Source organism: Bos grunniens, chromosome 1, assembly GCF_055505025.1.
Source record: "Bos grunniens cultivar Pamir isolate PY7600 chromosome 1, Bosgru_T2T1.0, whole genome shotgun sequence".
Lineage (NCBI taxonomy): Eukaryota > Metazoa > Chordata > Mammalia > Artiodactyla > Bovidae > Bos > Bos grunniens.
Genome location: NC_141165.1, coordinates 8,383,757 through 8,398,675, shown reverse-complemented (window position 1 = coordinate 8,398,675; position 14,919 = coordinate 8,383,757). Strand labels below are relative to the sequence as shown.

The window sequence follows — 14,919 nt, the reverse complement described above, 5'->3', positions numbered from 1 at the left end:
ACCCAAAGGGTTACTGGATGTTACATTTTAACATCAAAGTTGTCCTGACTGGAACATTCTCATCTCTCCCTGACAACAGGGCTTACAAAGCACTAGACACAAATGCTCTCATTTCAAAGTATCACTGAGGGCTTCCCTGGTGGCTCACTGGTAGAGAATCCACCTGCCAATGAAGGACAAACGGGTTCAATCCCTGGTCCAAAAATACCCCACATGCCAAGGAGCAACTGAGCCCATGCGCCACAACTACTGAAGTCCGAGGGCCCTTGAGCCTCTGCTCTGCAACGAGAAGCCACTGCAATGAGAAGCCCACACGCTGCAGCTGAAGAGCAGCCCCCACTCGCCACAACCAGAGAAAAGCCCGCACAGCAACAAAGGCCCGATGCAGGCAAAACTAAGTAAACGAAATTTTCTAAAAAGTAATTCAAGTATTGGACTTCCCTGATGGTTCAGTGGTTAAGACTCTGCGCTTCCAGTGCGGGGTGGGCTTGATCCCTGGGTGGGCAACGAGGATTCCACATCCTTCAAGCACAGCCAATAATAGTAACAGTAATTGAAGTCATATACTGCTTTTCAAGGGACTAAAGGGGAAAGGGCCACTCCCCAGACGCTGGGAAAATCCGCTCTTCAGTAATAGGAACACAGTAACTCCACAGTATCCATGATGTAAACAGATCATGTTCACATCATGATACATACATACAAATCATACTACAGAATTTCTTAAAGTCAGGTCCAAGACCCAAGGCAACAGAAGTCCCCTGGGAACACGTGAAAACTCATATTCCTGGGTACCACTCTCTGTCTGAGCGGGAAGTGAGAGCAGCTGTGACCGACTCTCCTGAGCGCCCGCCTGTCGCAATGCACACTTCCACCACAAGGGGGCCAGGGAAAAGGAGAGACAGGAAAGGGAGACAAAGCTCAGGCCTTAAAGCTTTCCAGCATTCATCAAAGAACTGGAAACTGGAACAGGCAGAAGGGGAGTTCCCTTGGGGCCGGGAGCCTGGCTAAGGAGTCCAAGGTCTGGGTCTGGTTAAACGCACCTAATTGTCGCTGTCTGTCCTCAGGTTAAGTCTCAGAACCTCTGAAGTCTCTGCTTATTCGTTTATAAAACAGGAATAATGGGGGTACCCATCGTGTTACAGGTTCATTATGCTAATGAGATTAAAAGTTAATGTCATGCCCCCAGTCAAAAGCTTGGGACAGAAAATGTGTCTGTGTTAGTCGCTCAGTCATGTCCGACTCTTTGCGGCCCCATGGACTGTACCCACCAGGATCCTCTGTCCATGGGATTCTCCAGGCAAGAATACTAGAGTGGGATGCCATTTCCTCCTCCAGGGGATCTTCCCGACCCAGAGATCAAACCCAGGTTTCCTGCATTGCAGGCAGATTCTTTGCCATCTGAACCACCAGGGAACAGAAAAAGTGCTCAATAAATGGCAGCTGCTATTACTAGACATTATGAATTTGACTTTAAAAGCAATACTGAATATTTGATTTGTCGTGTGTGCATGCTTAGTCACGTCTGACTCTTTGCCACCCTATGAACTGTACCCCACCAGGCTTCTCTGTCCATGCAATTCTCCAGGCAAGAACACTGGAGAGCGTTGCCATTTCCTCTTCCAGGGGATCTTCCTGATTCAGGGATCGAACCCGCATCTCCTGTGTTTCCTGCATTGGCAGGTGAATTCTATAACACTGAGCCACCTGGGAAGACCCACTGAATACAATGGTCCTTCTCTAAGATACCATGAATAATTTCCCTACTTGCCAAAATCTTCTCAGGAACATACTGCCCCCTCTTCCTGAAAATGCTGTATAAATAAATTTAATGCTGTATAAATAAATAAATTAAAAAATCATCTTAAAAGCACTGGAGAATTGATGAGATAATGAACTTCTGAGCCAAATGCGAGGATAAATCCTGAACCTACAGAGATAAAAGGAATTCCCACAAGTCACTTCTGCCCTAAGTATACTTGCCCATCCAGGACACTTAGGGTTTAAAAGTCAGGGTCCAACAGGCATCAAGATAGACATATAGATCAACGGAATAGAACTGAGAATATAGAAATAAATGTATCTATTTGAAGACAATTCATTTTGGACAAGGTTGCCAAACAACTCAAGGGGAAAGAATAATCTTTTCAACAAATGGTGCTGGTAGAACTGGACATCCACATGCAAAGAATGAAGATGGACCCCAGTGCCAGACCATGTACCACCAGGTATAAAAATTAATTCAAAAGGAATCAAATCCTTAATAAGAGCTAAAACTACAAAATTCTTAAAAGAAAACATAGATGTAAATCATCATGATGTTGAATCAGGCACTGGTTCCTCAGGTAACACACCAAAAGTACAAGCAACAAAAGAAAAAATATATATAAACTGGACTTCATCAAAATGTGCTTCAAAGAACACTTTGTGAAAGGACATTAACAAAATGGGAGAAAACATTTGCAAATCATGTAACCAATCAGTAAGAGATCTGTATCCACAATATATAAAGAATTCCCACAACTCAACAATAAAAAGACAAACATCTAATTTTTTAAATGGGCAAATAATCTGAACCAACATTTCTCCAAAGAAAATACACAAGTGGCAGCAGCACTTGAAAAGATTCTCAAAATCATCTGTTGTTCAGTTCAGTTCAGTCACTCAGTCGCGTCCAACTCTTTGCGACCCATGAATCGCGGCACGCCAGGCCTCCCTGTCCATCACCATCTCCCAGAGTTCACTCAGACTCACGTCCATTGAGTAAGTGATGCCATCCAGCCATCTCATCCTCTGTCGTCCCCTTCTCATCCTGCCCCCAATCCTTCCCAGCATCAGAGTCTTTTCCAATGAGTCAACTCTTCACATGAGATGGCCAAAGTACTGGAGTTTCAGCTTTAGCATCATTCCTTCCAAAGAACACCCAGGGCTGATCTCCTTTAGAACGGACTGGTTGGATCTCCTTGCAGTCCAAGGGACTCTCAAGAGTCTTCTCCAACACCACAGTTCAAAAGCATCAATTCTTCAGCGCTCAGCCTTCTTCACAGTCCAACTCTCACATCCATACAAGACCACAGGAAAAACCATAGCCTTGACTAGATGGACCTTTGTTGGCAAAGTAATGTCTCTGCTTTTCAATATGCTATCTAGGTTGGTCATAACTTTTCTACCAAGGAGTAAGTGTCTTCTAATTTCATGGCTGCAGTCACCATCTGCAGTGATTTTGGAGCCTAAGAAAATAAAGTCTGACACTGTTTCCACTGTTTCCCCATCTATTTCCCATGAAGTGATGGGACCGGATGCCATGATCTTCGTTTTCTGAATGTTGAGCTTTAAGTCAACTTTTTCACGCTCCTCTTTCACTTTCATCAAGAGGCTTTTGAGTTCCTCTTCACTTTCTGCCATAAGGGTGGTGTCATCTGCATCTCTGAGGTTATTGATATTTCTCCTGGCAATCTTCATTCCAGCTTGTGTTTCTTCCAGTCCAGCGTTTCTCATGATGTACTCTGCATATAAGTTAAATAAGCAGGGTGACAATATACAGCCTTGATGTACTCCTTTTCCTATTTGGAACCAGTCTGTTGTTTCATGTCCAGTTCTAACTGTTACTTCCTGACCTGCATACAGGTTTCTCAAGACGCAGGTCAGGTGGTCTGGTATCCCCATCTCTTGAAGAATTTTCCAGAGTTTATTGTGATCCACACAGTCAAAGGCTTTGGCATAGTCAATAAAGCAGAAATAGATGTTTTCCTGGAACTTTCTTACTTTTTCGATGATCCAGCGGATGTTGGCAATCTGACCTCTGGTTCCTCTGCCTTTTCTAAAACCAGCTTGAACATCTGAAAGTTCATGGTTCTATTGCTGAAGACTGACTTGGAGAATTTTGAGCATTACTTTCCTAGCATGTGAGATGAGTGCAATTGTGCAGTAGTTTGAGCATTCTTTGGCATTGCCTTTCTTTGGGATTGGAATGAAAACTGACCTTTTCCAGTCCTGTGGCCACTGCTGAGTTTTCCAAATTTGCTGGCAAATTGAGTGCAGCACTTTCACAGCATCATTTTTCAGGATTTGAAACAGCTCAACTGGAATCACCTCCACTAGCTTTGTTCATAGTGATGCTTTCTTAGGCCCACTTGACTTCACATTCCAGGATGTCTGGCTCTAGGTGAGTGATCACACCATCGTGATTATCTTGGTCGTGCAGATCTTTTTTGTACAGTTCTTCTGTGTATTCCTGCCACCTCTTCTTAATATCTTCTGCTTCTGTTAGGTCCATACCATTTCTGTCCTTTATCGAGCCCATCTTTGCATGAAATGTTCCCTTGGTATCTCTAATTTTCTAGAAATCAGCGAACTAAAATGGACTGGAATGGGTGAATTTAACTCAGATGACCATTATATCTACTACTGAGGGCAGGAATCCCTTAGAAGAAATGGAGTAGCCATCATGGTCAACAAAAGAGTCCAAAATGCAGTACTTGGATGCAATCTAAAAAATGACAGAATGATTTCTGTTCGTTTCCAAGGCAAACCATTGAATATCACAGTAATCCAAGTCTATGCCCCAACCAGTAACACTAAAGAAGCTGAACGGTCCCATGAAGACCTACAAGACCTTTTAGAACACACACCCAAAAAAGATGTCCTTTTCATTATAGGGAACTGGAATGCAAAAGTAGGAAGTCAAGAAACACCTGGAGTAACAGGCAAATCTGGCCTTGGAATACGGAATGAAGCAGGGCAAAGGCTAATAGACTTTTGCCAAGAGAACGCACTGGTCATAGCAAACACCCTCTTCCAACAACACAAGAGATGACTCTCCACATGGACATCACCAGATGGTCAACACCGAAATCAGATTGATTATATTCTTTGCAGCCAAAGATGGAGAAACTCTATACAGTCAGCAAAAACAAGACCGGGAGCTGACTGTGGCTCAGATCATGAGCTCCTTATTGCCAAATTCAGACTTAAATTGAAGAAAAGTAGGGAAAACCACTAGACCATTCAGGTATGACCTAAATCAAATCCCTTATGATTATACAGTGGAAGTGAGAAATAGATTTAAGGGCCTAGATCTGATAGATAGAGTGCCTGATGAACTATGGAATGAGGTTCGTGACATTGTACAGGAGACAGGGATCAAGACCATCCCCATGGAAAAGAAATGCAAAAAAGCAAAATGGCTGTCTGGGGAGGCCTTACAAATAGCTGTGAAAAGAAGAGAAGCGAAAAGCAAAGGAGAAAAGGAAAGATATAAGCATCTGAATGCAGAGTTCCAAAGAATAGCAAGGAGACATAAGAAAGCCTTCCTCAGTGATCAATGCAAAGAAATAGAGGAATATACTTAAGAGAACTAAAAACATATGTCTGCACACAAAACCTGTACACAAGTAGCAGCATTATTCATCACAGTCAAAGTGTGGAAACACCCCAAGCGTTCACCTATATTGTGCTAAGTCTAGGAAGCCAGTTATTAAAAGGTCACATATTGAATGATTCTGTTTATATAAAAAATCAAAATGGAAAGATCTATAGAGTTAACAAGTAGATTAGTGGTTGCCAGCGACAGAATGCTGAGGAGTGACTGATGGGAATCAGAGAAGAATGCTGATGGGTATGTAGTTTCTTTTGGGGTATGAAAATGTTCTGGAATTAGTGATGACTGTACAGCTGCTAAATTGTAAATAAACACTTTAAAAGGATGATGTGAATTATATATCAATTAAAAAAAAAATTCTGGAGTCCTCTAATGTCTAACCCTACTCCACAAAATCTTTACTCCTTAAGATTTCACTTCTCTCCTTAAAAGAGAATTCAAATTAAATTTAACTTTGCTCCTTAGACAAACAGTCATTCTAAAAGCTGAGAAACATTGTCTTAGAGGTAAAAATAATAAACACAAATATTTATGATCAACAGGCTGAAACCCAGTACTCAGTCTAGAGTATCTGCAGAAAGAGAAACCTCAGAATTCTCTTTTAGCTCTACATGTAGGTTTCCCTCACAACTGCCGGAGTCACAGGCTCCATCCCTGGGTGGGGAAGATCCCCTGGAAACGGAAATGGCAATCCACTCCAGTTTTCTTCCCTGGGAAATCTCATGGACAGAGGAGCCTGGCAGGCTACAGTCTGTGGGGTTGCAAAGACTCAGACACAACTGAGCAACTGAGCTCACATACACTCGACTGACTGCCACCTCTGCACAGGTTCACCTGGAGGGTGGGTCTGACCCTTGCAGGCTTCAGTACAATTCTGCATTTCAAATACAATCCAGTCTACAATCCAGACAAAGATCTAGCTGATTTCCAGCTCGGAGAATGCAGGAAGGATGTCAGCTCTGGAGAATGAGAAGATAAACGACCACCTCGGTGACAGCTGACTTTTCTGATGAGGGTGAATGGGAAACAGGAAAAGGAGCAATGCAACCCCCCTGCCGGAGACTAAAAGCATCTTTGTTCTCAGCATTATGTCGGGGAGAATGATGGGAGATGTTCAGCTACTGGAGATCCAGCCCAGGATTTAGTTGTTCAGATCTTGACGTAGCACCCTGCTACCGCGAGCACCAGCATGGAGCTGGAGCTCAAAGTAGGCACTAGGTGTAAAAGGAGCCAACAATCAAATCCTCACGCTTGGGAGGAGAGCCACAGGAGGTAAACAAAGCAAGGGGAAGGACAGGAAATGGCCAGAGAACAATATACACACTCATCCCTGATCAAGTTTCTAAACCCAGCCAGCTGTTTCCTCACCTAAATGCGTTTCCTTTTTCTAGGAACCTGGTCCGTGAGCCACAGACCATGCAAACTCCTCCAACAGCACCGTGGCCCCATCAAAGCAAAGCCACACAGTCACTAAATGCAAACAGTCTGCTTCCCTTTTGCACTTTGAGATGGAGACAAAGAGGCAGAGAAAGAAAGGGGAACGCAAGCCAAAGGCTCACTCCCAAAGATCAAAGCCAAGGAAGCCCCGGTCAGCCCAAAACAAAGGGATTTCCTCGCCCATGCAGAAAGCCCTTCCGAAACCCAAGCTCGCGACTTGAGGCTACAATGATCACAGCAAAGGCAGTGATGTGTCTTCTCCACTCAGTTCAGTTCAGTCGCTCAGTCGTGTCCAACACTTTGCGACCCCATGGACTGCAGCATGCCAGGCTTCCCCATCCATCACCAACTCATGTCCATTGAGTCAGTGATGCCATCCAACCATCTCATCCTCTGTCATCCCCTTCTCCTCCCGCCTTAAGTCTTTCCCATCATCAGGGTCTTTCCCAGTGAGTCAGTTCTTCGCATCAGGTGGCCAAAGGATTGGAGTTTCAGCTTCAGCATCAGTCCTTCCAATGAATATTCAGGACTGATTTCCTTTAGGATGGACTGGTTGGATCTCCTTGCAGTCCAAGGGACTCTCAAGAGTCTTCTCCAACACCACAGTTGAAAAGCATCAGTTCTTCGGCGTTCAGCTTTATAGTCCAACTCTCACATCCATACGTGACCACTGGAAAAACCATAGCTTTGACTAGACGGACCTTTGGTGGCAAAGTAATGTCTCTGCTCCACTCACCTCAATACAAATGTGCACACGGAAGGGGATCCTGGGGCCAAGGGCGCTGGGTTAAACCCGCTTCAGTGAACTACCCCTCCCAAGGCTGCCTGCAGCCGGTGCTGAGCTGAAGCTCTGCAGCTAATGGGAGGATGGGAATCTTAACAACTAGCCAGGTGATGGTTAATCTTATGTGCCAACTGGGCTGGACCACAGTACCTGGATATTTGGCCAAACATCATTTCAGTGGTGACTGTGAAGATATTTTTCAGATGTGGTCAACATTTTAAATGATTTCACTTCGAGTAAAGTAGATCATCCTCCTGTAACACAGGTGAGCCTTGTTACAGTTACAGCTGAAGGCCCTACAAGAAAAAGACTGTGGTTCCCAGAGGAAGAGGGAATTCTGCCTCTAGACTGGCTTCAGACTCAAGCTGCAACATCTATTCTGCAGGAGTTTCCAGCCTCTGGCCTGCCCTGCAGATTTGGGACTCCCCAGACTCCACAATTGGGCTTCCCCAAAGGCTCAGTGGTAAAGAATTCACCTGTAATGCAGGAGACGTGGGTTTGATCTCTGGGTGGGGAAGATCCCCTGGGGAAGGAAATGGCAACCTACTCCAGTATTGTTGCCTGGAAAAAATCCAAAGGACAGAGGAGCCTGGCTACAGTCCATGGGGTCAATGCATAAGCACAGACTCCACAATCACGTAAGCCAGTTCCTTAAAATAAACCTTTCTTTCTGTCTTTCTCTCCCTTCCCCCACTACTTCTCTGTCTCCCTCCCTCCCTATATGTGTGTGTGTGTGTGTGTGTGTGTGTGTGTATAATCTGCGCGCACACACACACACCCCCTATTCTGTTTCACAAGAGAACCCAGATAAACACAAGTTATCATTAGTGAGCCTGGGTAAGATCAATGTCACTGCTTCAACACTGCTAATTTTTTGGCTCTCATTTCTCTTCTCCCAATTCAGTGTAATTACATGTTAGGTTTTTTAAACATCTAGTAATGAACGGATTGAAAGAGAGCTAGACACACAAAGATGTGAAGATCTGAAACCAGGACAGTCAGGGGAAGAGGTTATTTCCTACTTTCAGCTACTCTCCGTGCCTTTTGGGTTTGGGAACAAAGGATATAGCAGGACTACAGAATTTGTTTTCACTATTTAGCAAGGTACTATGACGTGTGGCACTTTTAAAAGAAGTGGATTGGAAAACCAAGTTAACAGTATAAGGGATATGATAAGTCCACCCACAACAAGCAACAGTTGAAATGATAAAGTGACCCTGATGAGACCTAAGATGGATCTGCAAAACCATAACTGACCAGAAAACTCAGTGAAAAGGGTGGTCTCGGTGTTCTAATTTGCTGAATAACTGAGAGCTAATCAGAAAATAACAGAAATACCTTGTTGCTATAACTTTTTTTTTTTTGGCCACACCGCACAGCATGCAGGATCTCAGTCCCCTCATCAGGGGTCAAACCTACACCCCCTACAGTGGAAGGTTAGACCGCCAGGGAGGTCCCTGTCATAACCGTTTTCTATTATGTGTGTTATTTAGAAGCCCGATAAGCATGTGAGGCCCAGCATCTACAGGGTACTATATTAGCATCCACAATTTTTCACTTTATATCCCTGTCCACCCCCCATGTTGGTAAGCCGACAAAGAACAGAAGTTTTAACAGACATCCCCAGAATGTCTCTTCCACCATGTCCCATGAGGCAGACAAATCACTAAGCTGAGCCCAGATTCAAGGGAGGGATATAAAATTCCACTTGTCCATTAAGAGGAAGGAATCTGCAGCCACCTTAAACCAAATCTATAACACGGGTTTCAGCCAGCTCATTCACTCCTCCACTCCGTGTAGAAATGGCACGTCCTGAGACGGCCGTGTTCTCTCTGCCTGGTCCCTGCGTGGGAAAGAAGCGTGGAGCAGACCCAGCTTGAAACAGCAGCCAGAGACCTGCTCAGCCTCATGTGCGACATGAGCAAAAAACGAAGATTTGCTTTTAGAAACCACCGAAATTCTGAGGTCACCTGTTCATTCCAGCCAAGCTGACTCCAACAATGTGCAAAACTGCATTCTTTAAAATAGGGGCCCCTCTACCAGCCCCTCCTGCCATAATCCCCATCTCCAGGAATGACCCCCAATCCACCCAAAAATCCATCATCATCTCCTAAAAAAGCTCCTAACTCTGTCTCCACACCTCTCCTCCCTGCTACCAATACTCTGCAAGGTTCATCTCTTCCCACACAGGGTACAATCCATCCCAGGTTTGCCTCCCCCAGATCCAGTCTCCAATCTGCCTGCATTATGATCTTTAACATACGAATCTGCTCATTCTGCTTTAAAAAAGAAAAAGAAATGTTTTAGCCTGCTGTCCACAGGATAAAGTCCAAATTCCCAATTAGTGTATATAAACCTTTATAATCCGTGTACCCTATGTATTTGCCATACTATTAAAGAACATTTAATTCTGGTACATAGAAAACCAGAAAAACAAATAGCATGAATTTCATGGATATTGTCAGTCACTTTTAAGATGTGATGAAGACAAGCAAAAGGAACATATGTGTGCTAAACACTGATAAAAAGAACAAAACAGAAAACAGTATTGCTCCCAAGCAGAAAATCAAGGATGGACCAAGTAAATCCTAGGTAATAGTAAGACACGGATCTGCCACCTCCCAACTGACCACCTCCCAGTTAAAAAGTGAAAGTGAAAGTCACTCAGTTGTGGCTAAGTCACTTCAGTCGTGACCGACTCTTCATGACCTCATGGACTGTAGTCCACCAGGCTCCTCTGTCCATGGGACTCTCCAGGCAAGAATGCTGGAGTGGGTTGCCATGCCATCCTCCAGGGGATCTTCCCAACCCAGGGATCAAACCTGGGTCTCCTGCATTGCAGGAAGATTCTTTACCATCTAAGCCACCAGGGAAGCTCCAGTTGACAGTTATGTCATCCCTAAATCAGCCACCCATTAGGGTTCCATGCATATTCTGCCTAGAAACAGGTAAAACACACAGCTTCTCTGCAGGTCACTGGTAAGCCACAACTCTTCCAGACACCCTGACATCCTGAATCTCCCCAACAGAGCAAGCGTGTGCTGGCCACAGGCAGCCTCCACCTGCAAAGTCCCTGTGACGGTATCCTCGGCGGGCAGCCGATGTGGCAGACAGAGGCAGAATGTGTGAACCTTGCCTAGCTCAGGATTCAGGTGTGCAGTCCTTCCACCCCTCAGGAGCCCCATTCCAAGTGTTAACAGAACCCAGAACTGTTTCTTGCTTATATTTTGAATTAATTTAATAGACTGTGCAATTTGAGCATCTTAACTTGGTCTGAGAGCCTCTCTATTCTGTGACCACTGGGTAATGTGACCATTTGGTAAAGTTGGTAATGTTTGGTAATGGAAAGCTATCACTGGTAATGTTGATTGGTAATGTTCTGGAAAGCTATCACTGCACCAATGTAATTTGATGCACCACAGGGTCACAAAATGAGTTGGACATGACTTAGCAACTAAACTAAAATAACAATACTCCAGCCACACCTTCGGAGAAGGCAATGGCACCCCACTCCAGTACTCTTGCCTGGAAAATCCCATGGACAGAGGAGCCTGGCAGGCTGCAGTCCATGGGGTCACGAAGAGTTGGACACGACTGAGCGACTTCACTTTCACTTTTCACTTTCATGCGTTGGAGAAGGAAATGGCAACCCACTCCAGTGTTCTTGCCTGGACAATCCCAGGGACAGGGGAGCCTGGTGGGCTGCCGTCTATGGGGTCGCACAGAGTCGGACACAACTGAAGCGACTTAGCAGCAGCAGCAGCCACACCTTTCCCCTCTGGCCTTCCCCTGACCCACTTTGTCAACTCATGTTAATTAGACTCCAATTGGGAGTTCCCTTCTGGTCCAGGGGTTTAAGACTGCCTTCCAAAGCAGGGGACCTGGGCTCGATCCGTTGTCGGGAAACTATTAATAAGATCCCTTGTGCCACGAGAGCTTCCCCGGTGGCTCAGCTGATAACAAACCCGCCTGCAATGCAGAAGACCCTGGTTCGATCCTTGGGTCAAGACGATCGCCTGGAGAAAGGATAGGCTAACCACTCCAGTATTCTTGGGCTACCCAGGTGGCCCAGATGGTAAAGAATCGGCCTGCAATGCAGGAGACCTGGGTTCGCTCCCTGGGTTGGGAAGATCCCCTGGTGAAGGGAATGGCCACCTACAGCAGTATTCTTGCCTGGAGAATTCCATAGACAGAGGAGCCTGGCAGGAAACAGTCCATGAGGTCTCAAAAAGTCAGACATGACTGAGCGACTTTCACTTCACTTTGTGCCATGAAGCAACTAAGCCTACGAACTGCAATGAAGAGCCAATGCAGCCAAAAACAAATTTAAAAAAACTGTTTAATTAGACTTCAATTGTCCCCAAGTACAAACGCTCTGTGTGCCTCCGTACCTGCCTAGAAAGCCCTTTCCTCCTCCTTCACCTAATTCTTATTTTTCCTTAAAACCTCAGCTGTTGTGCCCACCCTGAAAGTCCTTCCTGACATCACCCCATCTGGATAGGTTCACCCTCTCCCCCTGTACTTGCTTTCCCAGAGCACTTATCACAGTGAACTTTAATTGTTCATTTACTTAGCTGTCTTCTCCCCTCACATTGTGAGCTCCTTAAGATGACTGTGACTCTCATTTCTGAATGCATTTTTTTCCTTTAAGTCTTTATTGAATTTGTTACAATATTGCTTCTGTCTTACCGTTTTGGTTTTTTGGCCACAAGGCACAGGGAATCTTAGCTCCCAGACCAGGAACTGAATCCACACTCTCTGCATTGTAAGACAAGTCTTAACCACTGGGCTGCCAGGAAAGTCCCTCTGAGTGTTCCTTTCATCTTCAAATGACATACATCCAGCCCTAGAACATAATCTGACACATAGCAGGCACTCAATAGCCCTTGGATGCACGCATGAAGGCCTTTACAGAATGCAAAGAACATGAGTGAATTTTCTGCAACAAAAAAACTGTGTAAGTTCTTTGGGTCACCAACTCTTACTAAACAGGACTGCTAATATAAGCACAGAAGACACTCAAAACTGAGCTGAATCTGCCATGACTCATTGGTATGTCTTACGGCACTTATGAAATAACTAGGAATACTGTTCAATAAATATCTGTTAGTGAAAGAATGACTAAGTGAAAATATGAATGTGTGAATGCTACAGTTTTTAAACTGACTTCCTGAAATTCATTTTTTTTATTGTCAGGGGGTCTGTAGAATGACCACAAAGGAGATATTAAAAATCCGCAAAGCATTTTTCAATAGCTGTAGGAGTGGTACTGTCCTAAAAATGGGAAAGAATTTTATCAAGTTCAAAAGTCTTTCCTCAATAACATATTTGCTATTAAATATCTTAGGGTCCTATCAAATTCAAATGACTTGAGAGTTAGGTGAAATACATAGAATACATAGATTCATGAACACCCCCAAGCTGCAAAATCCCATTAAGCAATAAACCTGAATGGGAACAGCAGACGTAGAAGACAGAGACCTGTGAAATCAACTCCTTTTTTAAGATCTGAAGTCCAGTTTACAAAACAGAGCTGTGTAAGTTCTTTGGGTTATCAACTCTTGGGTCATCTGAGCAATAAATAGCCATGGTGGTCCAAAATATGGCTCTAGACAGCTCTAGCTCCTGGTTGCAAAATCCACTAAACTCTCTGATCACAAATAAGATGACTTAACTGGAGAGTACCCTTGGTGGATAGGCATCTTTTTGCCCCCAGAATTAAGTAACCACTGGGATATTCCAGTGTTGGTAGTCCAGTAGTAAGAATCTGCCTGCCAATGCAGAGGGCACAAGCTTGATTCTTGGTCTGGGAGCTAAGATTCCATATGTTGCAGGGCAACTACGCCCGTGCGCCCCACAACTACTGAGCCCAAGCACCCTGGAACCCACGCTCCACAACGAGAGAAGCCGCCTCAAAGAGGAGCCCTCACCCGCCGCGGCTAGAAAGTAGCCCCCCACTCGCCGCAACTAGAGAGAGGCTCAAGCACAGCCAAAAGTATATAATTTATCTAAAAATTTTAAAAGCTCTGTAGGTTTTTTAAGGAGGAGGGCATGACAACCCACTCCAGTATTCTTGCCTGGAGAAGCCCTATGGACTGAGGAGCCTGGTGGGCTACAGTCCATGGGGTCACAAAGAGACGAACACGACTGAGCGACTAAACACAGCACAGGTGATTTAAAATAATAAAAAGAATTAGGTAACAGCCATGAGGAGAGATCTTAAATCGACCTTAGAAGGTAAACTAAATGAGAGAGCTGCGGCAGAAATGTTAATCATGTCCCAACATCTAGTCTTTCTTTCTCCCTTGTAGTAACAGAACTCCAGGTCTTCACAGAATCCATGGCTGCCCAGCTACGGACTGCATTTCTCCACCTCCCTCCAGCTGGGAGACGTGATGTGAAGCTCCTGGATGACAGCCTCAAAGAGGAAGTGCGTTGGTCCCCACCTTCCCTGTCTTTCTCTATTCTGAGGGCTGGAATGCAGATCAGGTTAGGGGGTGGGGGTCGGGGTTGGGTAGCAGGAGCCCAGCCTCCACCAAGAGAGAGAACAGGATGATGGCAGAGGGGAGGCAGCCTAGCAACAGGGCAGAAAGGGGCTGGGTCCCTGGGTGGCCTTCCAGAGCAGGACCTTCCCCCTCAGAGACAAGTTCGCTTCTACCTTGTCTGAAGCACTACGGGCTAGGCATCATTCATTACAACAGCTTAGCCTGGACCTTGGGCTTCCCTGATGGCTCAGACAGTAAAGACTCTGCCTGCGATGTGGGAGACCTAGGTTCGATCCCTGGGTCGGGAAGATCCCCTGGAGGAGGGCATGGCAACCCACTCCAGTATTCTTGCCTGGAGATTCCCATGGACGGAGGAGTCTGGGGGGCTACAGTCCCTGGAGTCGCAAAGAGTCGGACACAACTGAGTGACTTTAACAACAGCCTGTACCTTACCTAATACAGTAACCACGTTCCTTAAGATACTATGTGTATAGAGATACACATTAGGCAACAATGACCCATGAAAATTAAGAGCACAGTGGGTCATACTTTTGTGTTAAAAAAGGAATCTGTGCATATGTGATATTTGATATAGTTGCAATATTTTAGAAATTTTGGCACAGATTTTAAGTTGAAATCTTACTAGATATATACAACATTAGAATACATAAGAAAACTTCAGAGGCTTCCCTGGTGGTCCCGCAGGTAAGACTTCACCTTGCAATGCAGAAAGCGCAGGTTCTATCCCTGGTCGGGGACTAAGATCCCATACCCCTTGTGGCCAAGAGACAAAAACATGAAACAGAAGCAATATTACAACACATTCAATAAAG

At 45.0% G+C, this 14,919-nt stretch overlaps 1 protein-coding gene across 20 annotated transcripts in view; it reads right to left on the bottom strand.

Moving 5' to 3' along the window:
* HLCS (holocarboxylase synthetase) overlaps positions 1-14,919 on the bottom strand; it is a 224,918-nt gene that overhangs the window by 179,704 nt on the left and 30,295 nt on the right. The window contains exon 1 of one of the 20 annotated variants that reach the window (XR_015167251.1): positions 7,752-7,897. The exons of 17 other annotated variants lie outside the window; for them this stretch is intronic. The gene's annotated coding sequence lies outside the window, so the exon portion shown is untranslated. Of the gene's footprint in view, positions 1-163; positions 308-1,271; positions 1,399-7,751; positions 7,898-14,919 lie in introns of those variants that run through there. 2 more of the 20 variants (XM_086409690.1, XM_086410479.1) reach the window with 2 other exon arrangements.